The following is a 15900-nucleotide window of genomic DNA, read 5'->3' as shown; positions in this document are numbered from 1 at the left end:
AGAGTTTTTGTTCATGTTTATTCCTTTTTATTTTTTTTCTGAGTCAACTTGCAGAACAGGTCTTCAAGCTCTGAGCTTCTTTCCTCGGTTTGGTCTATTCTTCTGTTAATACTTCCAATTGTATTGTGACATTTCATAGTGTGTTTTCAGCTTTATCAGGTTAGTTTGGTTCTTTTTTAAAATAGCTACTTTATCTTTCAACTCTTGTATAATTTTATTCATTTCCTTGTACAGGGTTTCAACTTTCTTCTGAATCTCAATGATCTTCGTTTCCATTTAGATTCTGAATTCTATTTCAGCCACTTCAGTCTGGTTAAGAACCATTGTTCAGGAGCTAGTATGGTCATCTGAAGGTAACAAAACATTCTGGCTTTTATTTTTGCCAGAGTTCTTGCCCTGGATCTTTTACCTCTGTCTCAGCTGATGTTTCTTTAATATTTGAAGGTCCTTGCCTTTGGATGGAGCTGTTGGCTTTTATATTCTCTGAGGCTCTTGAGGCTTTGATTGTTGTAAGTTGGATTTATTCAGTTGGCTTCATTTCTGGATTATTTCAGGGGACCAAGGATCAGTTCAGCACTGCTGGGCTGCATCCTCCAATCCTTTGTGGCTGGGCCCAGGCCTGCAGTTTTTTTCTCTGATCCCTCAAAGTTAAGAACCTGCTGTGCTGGAGGAGCGGAGGTGCTCCCAGTGTGCTGACAACAATACTCCAACTGGGGGGTGCCATCAAAAGCACTTCAGTGGAGTGGTGGTGCCAGCAACAAGTTGGTGGTAGGTACCTCTGATTATTCAAAAGTGCAAATATTCATTCAATTGCCAGAGATATAAGTTAAAATAGTCAATGTCACTTTCATAAGAATTCAATATTTTAAATTAAAGGGATATTTTTAATAAACAAAACTATTACTATCACCATGAAGCCTACAAACAAAAGAGATAAAGAGACATTAGCAGTACCTGTTATAGATGTTTCTCAAGAAAGGAAATCTAAGAATTTCACCTCTAAAACCTTTAACTGTTATATGATTATGAACAAAAAGATATGTATTCTTTTTACAAAACAGACTTTAAACCAACAGTGATTAAAGAAGACAAACAAGGGCACTTCGTAAGGGTTGAGTTGGAGCGTACTGCAAAACAAAGAGGTGCAATGGAGCTGCAGTTTATTTTACTCTATTTTATACATCTGTCCCCTTCAGCTTAACTTCTTAGACAAAATATCCGTGGAAGGCAGAGGAAGAATAGGAGGGAGGGGAAGAGAAGGGAATAAACCAGATTGCTTGTGAGACCACTGGACCCTTGTAAAACTTACAGAACTTAATGAAGTTGGGCAAGTTCTAAGAACTGAAAAGGCTCTGTAATCTGTCCAAGTAACGGTCCACTAGTAGGGATACCTCATGTCCACCTTTGGTATTGGTATAGCTAAGCAATAAATCACAACTCATGAGAATGCTGGAACTTTGTAAGTACATGTCAAAGGCACTAGACCAAATTAATAGGGGTCTAGAAAATGAACTAGTCAATTCAACATCAATACCCTCTAACCAACTCTGAAGTTTATTTCTTTTTTTGTTGTTAATTTATTTTTGAGAGAGGAATGGGTAATGAATGTTGACTGTGACCTGACTCACTGGTCCTGAAAAGAAAAGCAACCATTAGCCACAGTACATAATTTTTATCTTTCTTCTTATATTGGACCATTTCTATTTTATAGGTAATTGCTTATTTAGAACAGTGGATTTCAACCCTAGCTACCCGTTAGAATCACCTAGAGAGCTTTAGAAAAATAAATGCCCAGGTCCCAACTCTGTTCAATTAAATGAAAAATCTCTATAACTGGGGCCTCCCCTAGTTATTTAACTTCCCTAGTTATTCACAAAATTGAGGTAATAAGAGCCCCTATCTTATATGATTCTTGAAAAGATTAAATAAAACATAGGCAGGCTTAGCACAGAGCCTGCCTCAAGAATAAGCTCTTGTAATAATTATTACAGCAAATATAAGAGGGAGGAATGTATTCATTACATTCTGCAGTAAGGTCTTTGGTTGAATTCTCCATCTCTGGTGAGAGGGAACATTATGTTTATACAGGTCACCAATTCTTTCTCTAAGAGTGTAAAAAGAGGAAAACAAAAAATAAATTGGTTAAGCTTAAAACTGTGGACCTCAGTCATCCCTGGGAGAAAATGGATTACCGTCATTAATGTCTGCTGTATCCAGCCCAGATGCAAAAGCCAGAAGCGTCTTAATTACAATCAGCTTCACAAATTAATCTCCATAATTCTAATACTTCAGAAATTAACCTCTTGTCCTGAGAAGGTCAAGTTAAATGTCAGCCCCAGATGGAACCTGAAGAGGCCTGCAGATTTAAGATCAACAACACAGTTGGCCACACAGCTGTGCATTCTTCCCTCAAATTGCCATTGATCTTTCCAAAAGCATCACTGTAAAGACATTCAAACAAATAAAAGACCTGAGGTAGAAGTCTTTTTTTTCTCAGTCTTAGGTATAATTCACCTGAAGATCCAAAATGAGTTGAATTTCTAAGAGTCTTATTTTGGATGAGAAGATGGTGAGGGGCAAAATAACATATTTCTTAGCTTCTGGAGGTCAATGTGACAAGGATGTATCTGATCCTTGCTGATTATACTACACAGCTTCCTCAATGGCTTTGGGCTTAAAGATGAATGCTACTTTCCTAATTTTGTAATTGTGGGCACAAACATATTTAGCCTCCAGTTAGCAGCAAGAAAACATGGAGCTATATCAAAATATATAGCTCAAAAGGATGCAAACATTCCTGTGTTTACAAGTGAGTCAACACATCCCAAAAAGATCCCCCAAAGTAGCTGTCAAGTCAGATTGTATCTAATAAGAGATGAACCAAATGGTTTTAATAAGAAATTTGTTATTGGAGATGAAATTTTTTTTTTTTTTTGAAATGGAGTTTCACTCTGTTGCCCAGGCTAGAGTGCAGTGGCATGATCTCAGCTCACTGCAACCTCTGCCTCTTGGGTTCGAGCCATTCTTTTCTCTCAGCCTCCCGAGTATCTGGGATTACAGGCACCCACCCACCACGATGTCTGGCTATTTTTTGTCTTTTCAGTAGAGACATGGTTTCACCATTTTGAGCAGGCTGGCCTTGAATTCCTGACCTCAAGTGATCCACCCACCACAGTCTCCCAAAGTACTGGATGACAGACGTGAGCCACCATGCCCGGCTTGAGATGAACTTTTAAGATACATAAATTTTATTTAAAATCATTAAGTCATCAGGATTAAAAGGTAAATAGTGTTAATGAGCACAAGGAGGTAGATAGAGCCTGCTAGAGATAAAATTACTGCTAGAGTTAACAAAGAAACCTGTATCATGTGAAGCAACATTCAACCCAATGAAAGGTCTGGGGCCCTACCATATAAGCGTCTTGTCAAATAGCTGAGCTTTTGAAAACAAATCCTAAAATAATCTCTTTTATTATCATCCTATTTTCAGTACTGAGAATTTTGCTCTATTAACTGGCAAAACAAAAATAAATGGATTATTTCTCTCAAGGTTATCAACCAAAAAACTATTGCAGTATATCAGCTTGGATCTTTTTTTCTGGAAAAGTCATTTATAAATCTCTGGTTTTTTATTTCCCCTTTCTGTAAAATAGCAGGAGGAACTCTTCATTTCTGTAGTTCACCTCCCCTGCGGAAAAAAAAAGTAACTACTGAGTATAGGAGAAAGGTGAGATTTGTGTTACATGATTGTCTGTGAAGTACCTACACCTTTAGTTGGGGTATTTTGATCAATCTGCACAAAAATTTTCTTAGTAGGTTTTAATACTCACTTCCTAAAAATCAGAATCTGATGCCCAACAAAGTCAAGCCATTTGTTCATACAGAGAACAGTGGTGAATGCAGGTCTTCTAAATCACTTCTCCCCTGCATGGAAGGAAATAACACAGAACTTAAGCTATGACTTACCCTCCGCATGCCAAATGTAATTCCAAGAAAGGAATCCTCTGTCTTACATCATGTGTACCAACTGCAAACAAACATTTCTGAGACCATATATAGATCTGATAGGAAGACAGAGTTACATAATGGATTAGCAATGCCAAGTCACAGAGGTGTTACGGGCTGAATGATACCCACCTTTCCCCACCCAAGAAAAGATATGTTGGAGTCCTAACCCTCAGTACCTCAGAATGTGACCTTATTTGGAGATAAGGTCTCTACAAATGTAATGAAATTAAAATGAGGTGATCAAGGCATCCTAATTCAATATGACTGGTGTCCTTATCAAGAATGGCCATAATAAAAAAATCATAGATGTTGGCATAGATGTGGTGAATAGAGAACATTTCTACATTGCTGATGGAAATGTAAACTAGTACAAACACAAAGGAAAACAGTGTGGAGATAAAAGTAGAACTATCATTTGATCCAGCATTACCACTATTGAATACCCACTCAGAGGAAAAGAGGTAATTATACGAAAAAGACACTTGCATACGCATGTTTATAGCAGCACAATTTGCAAATGCAAAAATGTGGAAACAACCCAAATGCCCATCAACCAACAAGTGGATAAAGAAATGGTGATACACACACACATATATCTCACATATATCTCACATATATATACACAACACATATATATATACAACATACATATTTATATATATGATGGATTGGGGGAGGTGGGCACAATTCAGCCCATAACACCTCTGTGACTTGCAGGCATTGCTAATCCATTATGTAACTCTGTCTTCCTATCAGACCTACATGTGGTCTCAGAAACATTTGCTTGCAGTTGTTATACATGTTATAGGACAGGATTCCTTTCTTGGAATTACATCTACCTGAAGTTTGGCATTCTGAGAGTAAGTCATAGATTAAATTCTGTGTTATTTCCTTTCATGCAGGGGAGAAGTGATTTAGAAGACCTGGAGGCGCACACACACACACACACACACACACACACACACACACACACACATATATAATGGAATACCACTTAGCTGTTAAAAGGAATGAATTAATGACATTTGTAGCAACCTGGATGGGATTGGAGACTATTATTTTAAGTGAAGTACTTCAAGAATGGAAAACCAAACACTGGATGTTCTCACTCATAAGTGGGAGCTAAGCTATAAGAATGACACAATGGACTTTAGGGACTCAGGGGGAAAGGGTGGAAAGGGGATGAGGGATAAAAGACCACAAATTAGGTTCAGTATATACTGCTCAGGTGATGGGTCCACCAAAATCTCACAAATCATCACTAAAGAATTTACTTACATAACCAAATACTACCTGTTCCCCAAAAACCTATGGATATAACTCAAAGAAAAAAAAAACAGAAAAATTTGGACACCAGAAATGCATAGAGGGAGAACCCCATGAAAAGGCTGCAGTTAAGCTGCTGCAAGTCAAGGAAATACCACAAGGTAGGAGAGAGGCCTGGAACAGATCCTCCCTTAGCTCCTTCAGAGGGCAGAGCTCGACTACACCTTGACCTCAAAAGTCTGGCCTCAAGAACTGTCAGAGAGTAAAAGGGTACAATTAAGCCTTCCAGTGCTTTGTTACCGCAGCTCTAGGAAACAGACACAGGGGTAAGAATATGGCACCATGAGAGCCGTCTGTTTACGATCCTCTTTTAAAAAGTGAGTTATCTCATTCACTTCTGAATCCTTACCCTGGTGTCTGATGTAAAAAGTACTCAATTTTTAAAACAATTTTTAAACAAATTTTAATTGAATAATCTGGGGAGAGTATAATGGAAGTTTTCCCATTGTTGATGTGATGTCATAAGATCAGGTCACACATTGCTCTTACAGGTATTCTTTGGAAAAAAGAATAATTAATGCTCACATAAAGTGGTAGAGGAAAAGATGGAAGATCCCAGCAAATGGAAAACAAATAAATACAATGAACGAGGAAACTCTTTTGGAGTGTCTGGGTATAGTGACATATCTCTAGGAAGTTCAGAGAAAAATTAAAGTGAAGAAGAAGATTATCATTAGGCTGGACAGGATTTTTTAGTTGAGACTCGGGCAAATAATGTATAGAGTACTAATGGCACAAAGGTAATTGATTGTGTTTGAATACCATTGGATGAAGTTACCCCACTTTCAGTAAAACTCCGTCTTACTGCATTAGTGCATTTCTCAGTCCCACATTATCTGCATGAAACATGTTCAAATAAATCTTACATGTTAGTATTATTTTCATGAACCATAACTAATAAAAAACGTAAAATTAGCACAGTGGTAGAGCTTAACTATCACGGAGGCAGGTTTCTTAGTTCAGAAAGCTAAGGAATGTAACTAATGTAGGGTCACCTCACAGCTTTTCAAAGTCAAATTGACATGTCTCACAGGCAGCTTGCAGATATTCTCCCAGGAGATACTCATTCATGTCTTCCCCTAGGTCTCAAAAGAAATTCATGTTGGTGGCTTGCATGGAAGTGGAGAATCTTAACATGTAAATAGAGTTCTACCCAACACAGCTCTCACTAAGGCAAACTTTCTTTTATCAAGAAAATAATTGTTATATTATGATTTGCTGCCTACTTACTCTGTGCTATGCTGAAGTTTTGCTTACATCACCGCATTAAATCACCATGAACCCCCTACATAATACTTGCAACACTTCTAAAATAAGGAATTATTATTACTGCTATTTTATGAAGAAGCTGAGGCCCAAGTCGGTCAAGTAAGTTGCCCAAGTTCATTCAGCTATAAAGTGACGGGACCTATATTTCTACCTACATCCTCTGCCTCCTAGTATTCTATCTGTGATTATTCCTTCTAACATATACTATCTCATTTCCTGCTCTACAGTTTCCAGCCTTCTTTACCGTGACATGATTATTTGAGATATAAAGGGGAAACTGCATGCCAGCATCTGAAATACTGGGAGTCATTTCTTCTCTCATTTACTCCGCAAATTTATATACAGAGAGCACTGTAACTGACATTATTGTGATTAAAATGACAAATAAAAATAGACATAATCTTTGCTGTGTAAATTTATCTACCGGTACCATATCTCCCAGATTTTTTAAGGACAGTCCTAGTTTAAAGGACTCTTAGGCCACCAATTCTTTTGAGATCACTTATTTTGATGGGATGCAGAAAATGTACTTACCCTCAAAGATAGATAAAATTTAGGAATATATTAGGCATATTAAGGCAACACAGAATTCCTGTTTCTAAATAAAATTTAAAAGACTTGAGCAAAATAAAAAATAGTCTTTAGGAATAACCGAAAAGCATGTTTTAAGTTACCATAAACTGTAATAATTACAATTATGACAACTTAATTTTTAAACACACACACACATACCAAGCATAACAACAACAAGGATAATGGAGATTCTGCTCTACAAGGTACATCTCAAGGTCCAATATGACAATTGTCATAAGAAAAAGAAGCACAGTTTACTGAGAATCCACTATATACCGGGTACATTACATAAAATCTAATTTAGCCATTGTTTCCATTTTGCAGATGAAGAAAACGGATGTTCTAAGGGGCAAAGTAAATTCCCCAACATGGTTAGCAAGTGGTAGAGCCAATATTTGGATGTAATTTCAATGCTTCAAGCTGTCATCTTTTTACTGAATTGATTTTAAATCAGCACACATCTTAATTCAAATCTGACTTTCATACCCAGACTACATATGGGTTACAAATGAATCAAACTTCATTGGCAGGCACTGGTCTCAGAAAGAAAAAAAGAACAGAAGAAAGGCTTCATCTTTGAAGAAGGGGAGATTTTTATTCGTTTTAGTTAATGTCTATAAAGTGCTTTACAGTTTACAAGAATATTTTCTAATTTGCTACAATAATCTTGCAAGATTCATAGATTAGCATGGCAATTGTTGATATCCCCAGATTTTAATTTCTTAAAAAATACAGAAAAATTCAGAGAGACCAAGATCCCTTCGTGGAAACTACGTAGTTTGGAGAAATGCAGAATTTACCAATAATCCTATTTTTTTTTCTCATGTTAAGACTGTCTTGGAAGTACTAAGATAGTTGTTTTTTAAAACTATCAGGTGGACATGGGCATAAAGATAGTGTATTTCATTCTTCACTTAGAATATATTGCCTCTTAGGTACCTACTATGTTAGTTTTCATCCTGTTCAAAATAGCAAAAGAGTCAAATTGCAGCAAGAAAGATAGAAATATTCCAAAATTTGATTTCATTTTTTTCTTTCCACTAGCCCTAAAATATTCAAATTTACAAATATAAGACCCAACATGTTAAAGGATGAAGATACTATTCATATTTCCTTCCTCGGCATATTGTGATTTGTCTATTTTTTGGTGATTACATTAAATTTATAACATAACAGAGGCAGCATGCAAACAGACTTGCAACTTATTTTTAATAAGTGCTAATACATTTATGCTATTTTTGCCAGACTCCCTTGCTACAAACATTTGGCTTCCCAGATTATATCCATGAAAATTAATGATGTGTCACCGGGCTTGCCGCCATTCTAATGAAGTAGTTACTCAGAGTGATTGAAGTCAGGTGTAAGAAACTTGCTTCTCCTGCAGATGATAAAGCTCTTTCCTCATTCTTTACACAAATTTAATTAGGTGAAAGCAAAAAAAAAAAAAAATTAATTACTGCCACAGAATGATTTTGCATTTTTCAACAAGCAAAAAGGGTTTTGTTGGTGTTTGAAACCTTTTCTTCCTAGAAATGGCAACAAAGAGAAGACATATAAAAAACTCAAATGCATTTGTTATTTCTGTGCTCTGTGAAAAGCAAAATACATGATTCATAAAGTGAACATCTTTATTGAGCAACTCATAATTCACAGGGCTAAGTGCCATGAAAAAAATAAAAGGGAGGGCTTGATGCAGAGTAACTGAGAATAGAAAGAAGAGGCTTAGGTAAAGCGGAGCCATCAGCAAAGTCCCTGTAAGAAGATGGCGTTCAGATGGAGACCTGCATGCCACAAAGCACTGGCCAGGAGAGTGCATGGAGGAAGAATTCTTCAGGCAGAGGGAAGCCCCAGTACAAAGACCCTGAGGCAGGAATAAATTTGTCACATTAAGCAAGGTTTCTCAACTGTGACACCAGAAAGAGTTGAGGCTGGATAATTCATGATTACTTCGCATTATCCTGTGCATCGTGGCATGTTTAGCAGCATCCCTGGCCTCTACCCACTAAATGCTGGTGACACCCCGCCACCTGCGTTTGTGCAAACCAAAATGTCTCCAGGTTTTGTCAAATGTCCCCTGGCTCTGGGGGAGAGCACCACCCCTGGCTATCACTGCATTAGAGGAAAAGACATAGGCCATGTGCTGAAGGGCAATGGGCAAGGGGAAGAATTAAAACTATGGCAAAAAAATAAAATTAAGCCAGAGTCCATCCCTCCCTACTAGCACCACTGCAGGCCTCATGACCTCAGAGATGCTTGTTCTCTGGCATTCTGCCAAATTCACACTGGCCAAATTTCAGTTTGACAAGACAAGAACTAATCTATCTCAGAGAATTAGGGAACACAGTTCTCTAGTGCCCGATGCCCACCTTCCTACCTACACCCTTATGGGCCTGTGATGCCCTTTCTCCACTCCAGGTCATGTGACTGAACCCACCTCAGCCTGGCTTCATGGGCTTTGCTTTCCTGTGCTATCCAGTCAACTAATGCCTTTGTTATGCCCTGCAGAAGAGTGAAGACTGATTTTCTCAGAAACCCAGAGAGGTGAGTGTTCTAAGATTTTAGAGAAAAGTTTTATGAAAATGGAGATTGTAGAAGGTATCTCCTTGGTGTTAAGAAAGAAATGTCATGAGCAAATAAGGATTTAAGATTTTAATTCACATTTTATACATATTTTTTCTCATCTATTTTGTTTCTTTATATTTAAAATGGGATCATTTTTACCAAATATCTGTTGAGTCACCAGATAAGTTTAGGGGAAAATGAATTACAACAGCATGCTTCTAAGTAAGCCTTTAAAAACCCTAGACAAATTAGAGAAAGGGAGGCAGAGAAGCACATAGTATTGAAATAGCAATGAATTATCCATAGAAAGTTAACTTTGCAGCAGTATTAATTAATAACGTGTAATTATAGAATATGCTAACTGGAAACAAGGCTAAGCCTCATCTTGCCTTTGAGCCCCAAACCTAGGTGATGCTCCATAAAGTCTGTGCTAGCAAAAAGATCATTCCAATCCTTTCCAGACGGTTTGAATTAAATAGACGCAACTTCTATTTAAAGAGTCTATGAATAGTTCTGTTCAGGCATATTTACTTACTTTCTTCTATGTCATATCTACTGAATCAAAGCTTAACAAGAAATCTTATAAAGGAAGGTAAGTGCAATTGCAATCATTTTATCCTGAGTAGGAGAAAGCTGGTGGTTTTATTTTTATGTTTAACTTAATTAGCATTGATTACATGCCATGAAGCATTTTTCTAAGATGTTTGTATGCCATGAAGCATATTGCAAGCATTTTTCTCATGTTGATACATTAAATCTGACAACAATCCCATGGGGGAGGAACTATTATTTCCCCTATTTAAAAGATAACAAACATGAATACAGACAGATTAAGGGACAAATTGTGCAGCTACTAAGTGAAGGAGCCCATATCAGGACCCAGGCAGAGTCTATGAGCCTACCTCCCCAATAAGCTTCTCAGCAAGAATTCAGAAGGTGGAAACACAGGGTTGTTTGCTTTTGTTTATTCATTTGAATAGAAATAAGAAACACAATTCTAAGAATCAAAGAGCTTCAGACGTAGAAAACAGAAATTTAGGGTACACAGGCAAGAAAAGAAAATGCTTGCCCATTTGGGTTCAAAGGTATCACATCAGACTATTTCCACATCTGTAGATCTCTTTCTCTAAAAATTTGACGAAAAATAGTAACAGGTTGCTAATCATCAACTGCCAATTTCTGATGAGAAATGGGGATGTGGGGGTGACCTGGGTGGAGTTGGAGAGGAAAGGATTGACCTCATAGGAGACTTTCCATTCATTGTTTCACTTTCTGTCAGCCTCATGATTCCAACTCATGCAACCTGACATCAGATAGATGGGCCTTCAAGTTCTGGAAATCTTCCCTCTGTGCCCTGTTTCCCTGCTCGCTTTACTCACAAGATTGCTAGCCTCATTTGTAGCTTTCATTTCCCTCAGTTCTCTGAAACACAATAAAGGGATGTGATACATTCTGCAGATGAGTGCCTTGACAATGTTATTTCAGGTTTGGGAGGAATCAAATAGCAAAATACATGGTTCCATCGCTGATGCGTGTTTTCTAATGAAGCATTATAGGTGTCCTGTGGGCAGTACTGATGTCACAATAAACATTAAAAGAAATAATATTTGGATAGAATTTGTCAAAATAACATACAAAATTGAAAAATGACAGAGCTATACATACATTTCCTTTGTCAAGTGTCCACGTAAAAAAATAACTGGCAGTTTTCATAAGTTCTCTAATCATCAATCAATTTTAAAACTCACAGATTGTAACAGTATAAAAAAACTTTACATTTTTTCTCTAGCACCTAGCTGTAGTAATCATTATACAACTGTTACAAATATATAAATAATTCTTTAATAATGCATTTATGCTTTGGCCAGAGAAAAAAATGACTGAAGGTTATTAGGTGACATATTTGTTTCTGGGTATGAGACCAGAATTGGTAGGTAGAAAGTTTTTTAAAATCTTATGATCCACGCATAAACTAAAATTAGGCTGGACTCTCAAGCCCAGGACTTGTTCAAGACAAACGCCATTATTCAATCAACAGAAATCATTAAGTGTCTGCTTCCAGGAACTGTGCTGCACCTCACTATATGTTACTTAATCTTCATGATAACCAGATTAAACAAATATCACTAGCCTGTTTATTTTTCAACAGATTAGGAACTGAATCTCAGAGAGAGGAAGTTTCTGGCCCAGGCCACAGACCTCATTTGGAAATCACACGCAGGTCTGCGTAGATCCCAAGTAGGAGTCCAGTAAGATGGTAGCTTTGGGGATGGTGACCATGATGATGGGTTTCCACTTCAGTATTCCTATATGGCACATAGGTGTCAATAAAGGCTGTCGGCTTAATGAGCCAAATTAAGTCAAATAATACATAAATAAATTCACATTAAGCACATGGCAGTGTCCAGTTGGACCTGTGGAAGAGGAGAAAAATCCTTGGCTTTTAAAATTAGCCATCTATGAGCTACTGAGCCAGGTAAACCTGCTTAGTAGCCGGAAAGCCAACGTGGTTTCTTCTGCCTGGAACTCTCCTACTCCTTTTTGCCACCTGGGTAACTCATGCTCATCTTAAATCTTAGACAGTTCCTCAATTCGTCAAATTCTACCCATGCTGACTAGACCAAATTCTCCTGTTACCTGCCCCCTTAGCATACAAACCTCTTCTACATAGAGCTGGCCACAGACAAGACTCAGATTTGACTGCATGACTATGTGGTTGACATCTCTGCCCCCTTGACACCATACACTGCTTCCTGGTGTCAGGTACTATGCTGGGTTTGGAACACCATGGTGTCCCTATTGCCTGGATAGGTAAAGTAGGCACCCAAGGAATAGTGACTGAATCGGAAAACAAAAGGTTCAATTCTTATGATGCAGTCAACAAGCAGAAAGCCATTTCCAGCTCTCTCATGCTCTTTTTAAGCAAACTTGGCTATGCAGAATACAACACTAATGAGATATCCCTGTGTCACGGACACAACAATTTCTTGAGTGAGCATAGCATGGCAGGTGCATGTCATTTCTCCTTTCATGTTGTGCCTGATTTCTAGGATGGGCACTGGCATAAGAGGCAAACTGAGCTGTCTAAGGGTTGGTGGGACACATCATAATGAATATAATGAAAGCATTGGTTTTCAGATGTTTGTTATCTGCCACTGATAGGGAACAGTTTCTAGGAGCACCAGGGACAATTCAAAAAGAGCCTGTGGAGGAGACTGACAACATCTGTTCTCCCCAGAACACAGTGGGCAGGTGCACTTAAACTTCAGCCTCTTCCCAGCTGGAAGCAAAATGGATCTGATCAAGGTACTGGGATGAAAAGCGTTTCTGTAGGAAAGCTGCTCACCACAGCCCTGAATGGAAGAAATTGTCTTCGTGTCAGTTCTATCACCAGCTTGCTCCTATTAAACAAACCTGGAAAAGCTCCCAGAGACCACTTTCAATTTCTATTTTAACACAAGAAGCCTGTTTTCCCCGAGAACATGATATTAAACATCCAAACGCAATCTATTCTGTTTCCTCACACAAGGTGTTCCTTCTGAATGCTGGTCTCCCTCTTTAGCCAAGGAGCTAGCAATGTGTGGCAGCAGCAACAGGCCACAGGGAAAGCTTTCCACTATAATATCATCTGGCACAGCACTTCATCTTTTCATGACCTTCAGGACTAAACTTCCTTGGCACATCCTGCCCCCTTCTTCCCCTAGCCCCACTGAGGTACCATTTCTCAGAACCTGAGATACTGCTCCATGTTTCCCACCATTGTAACAACGGCCACACTGGATCAACTGCTTAGTGACTCATCTCTTGGCAATCTGAGCTCTCCGAAGGCACACCAGGCCTTACGCATGCATTTCCAGGCCCTACATGGTTTTTGACTTCATAAAACCTGACCTTTGAATCTCAGATTTGAATCCTGGCTGTGCGCCACTTATTCAGGCATCTGCAAACTTTTTCTGTAAAGAACCTGATAGTCAATATTTTCAGCTTGGCAGTCTGTGAGGTCTCTGTCACAACTACAGAACTCTACTGCTGCAGCACAAAAGCAGCCAATAAATATACAAAAATTGTACTGTCTTCCAATAAAATCTTATTCATGGAAATTTAAATTTCATATAATTTTCACATGATGAAATGTTACCTTCTTAATACTATTTCCCCAACCATTTAAAAATGTTAAAGAACCACTCCTCATTCTCAAGCCGTACGAAACAAAGTGACTGACCAAATTTGGTCCATGGACAATAGTTTGTCAATGCCTATACTTATTAACTATGTGAGATTGGGCATAGATTATGCCTCTATGTAACTGTTTTATATCTGTAAAGTGATAGCACCTCCATGATAGGGTTTTTACAAAGATTAGGTTATATTACTAACATTTAGAATACTGCCTTGCACATAATATGCACTCAATCAGCATTGTTGTTATACAGTATGCTTAATAACTTTTAAAATGTGTTTGAGTTCATAGCCCACTATCTCTTCATAATCTGTCAGTCAAATACCAAATGGTTAATTCTCTCTTAAATGTCTGGTTCCTTTTCATCATTCTCCTTGCTATTGCCTTAGCATTACCATTGAAACCTTTTCATTGGTCCCCCAGTGCCCTAATTTCCCCCCCTAATCAATCCTGTCCACATTGACCCTTAGAATGATTATTCTGAAACCCAGATATAAGCACATTATTCCTTTACCATAATCTCTCTTCACTATCTCCCCAAAATGAGCCCTGGGGATCATTAATTCCAAGAGTTGTTAAAAAAAAAAAAAAAAAGTTTGTCTCCTTTTTGAAAGAGCTAGATGTTTAAATAAGAATAGACAAAATTGGATAAAACAAAATTAAGCAGGCTATTCTTTTCACCTTAGTGCTTCTAAGATCTTTTAATATGCTAATTCACACTGTAAATCTTTAAGAAATTCACAAAGGGGGGTAATTTCCCAAACACAAATGATCACAGTACTCTGTTCTCAAAGTGTGTCTCCCAGGGTCTCTGTTTTTAGGGAGAGACTTTGTAAAATGCTGGTCCTTCCAAATTCCTTAGCTTGGCATATATGGGTAAATATGGTCCAACTCCTGACTGGCACACCAGCCAAGTGTTCACACACCTATTTCTCTTTTGACACCTTGCTGTGTCCTTGTGTTTGCTGCATCTTCTGCCTGAAATGCTCGTCCCTTCCTTAATCTGTCTTGTTTTCCTTTAAGAAGTATTCCTTAATTGCCCTGGGCAAGGACAGGAGCTTTTCCTTCAAGTTCCACTAGAAATGTGTTCATGCCTTGATTGTGTACTCAGCACATTGCTGTGATAGGTATGTACATATCCAGTTCACCCTTGAACAACATGGGTTTGATATGCCTGGGTCCCCTTATATGGGGAATTTTTTTAACCAAATGTGGATCAAAAATATTAACAATCATGGGGTGTAAAACCTGCATATACAGAGAGCCAATTGTTGCATCCAAGGGTTATGAAGGACTGAACAGGGGGACTTGAGTAGGTACAAATATTGGTAGATGCAGAAGTCCTGGAACCAATTCCTGTGTACACCAAGGACAACTGTATTTATTTCCCTCAAAACAATGACTGTGAGAGAATAGAAACTATGATCTGTGTTAATGTTTTTTAAACCTTTCAAATAAAGTCTTTCACGTTCAAATCTGATTGCATGCCTCACAATCACCCTATGATGAAAACAGTAGAGATCACATTACCTCCATTTAATGGTTGAGGGCAGTGAGACTCAGCAAGTTAAATAACTTATTCTCAAATCAAAACTGAGTGTTAGAAACCAGATGCAAGAGCTTCAAAGTCCTAGCCCAGGGTCCTTTCCCTTACCCTACACAGCCTCACCTAACCAAGCCTGCCCAACTACAACTATCGTCATGACTCACGTCTGATGAGTGTCCTTGATGTGGCATAGGGTAAACAGCAGAATCCAGAGGAACCCAAGTATGCTGAGTGAGTTGAGCCAGTTGGGTTCAAATACTCCTCCAGATGGCCCATCTACAAAACATGGGATCAGAAGTCTACTGTGGAAGCCAAATTGCAGTTTTTACAGGAACTCTCAGGGGGATCCCACCAATCCCTGGTTTAGGCTTAACTTGTTCTCTCCTTGACTAGCTTTCCATGCACTCTCTTTTCCTTCCTACAGCCTCCTAGCACC

The 15900-nt window shown here is 38.3% G+C and overlaps 1 long non-coding RNA gene across 2 annotated transcripts in view; it reads right to left on the bottom strand.

The window, feature by feature from the left end:
* LOC116559552 overlaps nt 1-15900 on the bottom strand; it is a 262035-nt gene that overhangs the window by 42025 nt on the left and 204110 nt on the right. The window lies entirely within an intron of this gene.

Source organism: Sapajus apella, unplaced genomic scaffold (assembly GCF_009761245.1).
Source record: "Sapajus apella isolate SASKATOON/1434 unplaced genomic scaffold, GSC_monkey_1.0 scaffold23, whole genome shotgun sequence".
Classification (NCBI taxonomy): Eukaryota; Metazoa; Chordata; class Mammalia; order Primates; family Cebidae; genus Sapajus; species Sapajus apella.
This window is presented reverse-complemented; position numbering and strand designations above follow the sequence as displayed.